A 1900-nucleotide genomic window follows, 5' to 3' on the forward strand; every position below is an offset into this window, starting at 1 on the left:
TTACTACAGAATTCAGTTTTTCCCCTTATTGAATTTTTGCTCTTTTCATCTAATAACATAGTATATCATTAAAATCTGAGAATTTAAAAATTTTACTTGATTCTCTTCCTCCATTTGTATATGAATTTACATACTGAGTAAAATGCTTATTATTCACTAAATTATTTCAAACCCGCAACATATTAAATGTAATGTAATATTTGACCATAAAATCTAGAAATCATATTTTGTGGTACTTTTCCTAAGAAAAATCATCTTAATTTTAATGACCCAGTATTCATTATTACATTAATCCTCCCCACCTCCCAAAGCATAGCACCTTTAATTATTAGATAGCTTCAGAGTTAAAGTTGCTATGGTCTCTTTCTCTTTCTATTTTTCTTGATGTAGCTTCTTAGCTAGAATCTTTCTTATCTTGCCTCCCCCAAGGCAATGTTATAACAGCTTCTGGCAGAAATTCAGTAATTGCTATGAGGTGCTTGATTCTCTCCTGCTGATTGTCATTGAAAACAATTGAACATCATCCCCTTGAATATGTGAGTGCTACAAACTAAAGCTTTACTTTTGACAACACTCAGTTCCAAATCAGTGACTTTTTCAATTATTCTTATTCCTTCAATTTTTAATTCTTTTCTGCTTGAGAGGCTTGTTGTTGATGTCTCAATTGGTGCTTAGTATTTCTATAACGTAGGTGAGTTTATTTAGAGGCACTTTTTAGAGAAAACTCCTTGACTATGTTATTGGCTTTATTGCTGTGCTAAATATGTACACTTGATTTTTTTTAAAAAAAAAAAAGCCGGCATATTCTTTCTATAAAAGGAGGAATGACAAAAACTGATTGTAGTCACTAAGAAATGTACAATACAGACTCACATATTCAAATGTCTGAGAACTAGAAATTTGTTTAACTTTAACAAAGCATTTCAGGGGGATTGATTGATTTATTGCAAGCTATTACCATCCAATAGAATCGACTGGTTATTCAAAACACCAGGGAAATAAGGGTTTAAAACTCTTCAGAAGTATAAATTGGTAGTACGAAATAGCCATGGAAAAGTAAAGCACAAGGAATATAATAATAATTATGTATAGTGCCAGGTAGATATTAGACTAGTGAGGGAAATCAATTCATAAATTATATAAATATCTAACCACTATGTTGTACACCTGAAACTAATATAAAATATTAGTTTCTGTTACTAATATTTGTAACTGTTATTGAAAAATCAAAAAAGCCAGGGGAAAGGTGAAGGGGAGGGAATAAGAGTTTCAAATTTCCAGTTATAAAACAAGTAAATGATGGGGATGTGGTGTACAGCATAGGAACATAGTCAATAATATTGTAATAACGTTGTACGATGTCAAATGGTTGCTGTACTTATCACGGTGATCACTTCTTTAAATATATAAATTTTAGATAACTATGGTATACACTGGAAACTAATATAATATTGTATGTTAGCTACATTTTAATAAAAATTTTAAAAACACACACACAAATAGACTATCATATTATACCAGAGGACATAGCTGTGAAGTGCTAATAGCAGAAACTGAGGAAGAACATGAAGTAGTAGAAAATAAACCAAAGACCTTCTTCTAAGAAAGAAGGCCTTACAGCAGAAACAATTGAGTGCTGCTAGTCTAGATGAGAAAAGTAGAGTAGATAAGCAGAAGAGCTTCATATACAAGATTAAAATTTTAATGTGAAACAATGTAATTACAAGCAAAAATCCATGCTTAATTCTCTCTGTATGAAAAAAAAATGTATAGTATGAAATGCAAAAAAAAAAAAAAAAAAACTCATATGTATGAACCATGTGTTTTGATTAAACTTAACGGAACAAGAAATAACCAGTGATGAGGGAAAACAAATGTATATTAGAAAATACTAAATAAT

Source organism: Pteropus vampyrus, unplaced genomic scaffold (assembly GCF_000151845.1).
Source record: "Pteropus vampyrus isolate Shadow unplaced genomic scaffold, Pvam_2.0 Scaffold13, whole genome shotgun sequence".
NCBI classification, from domain to species: Eukaryota; Metazoa; Chordata; class Mammalia; order Chiroptera; family Pteropodidae; genus Pteropus; species Pteropus vampyrus.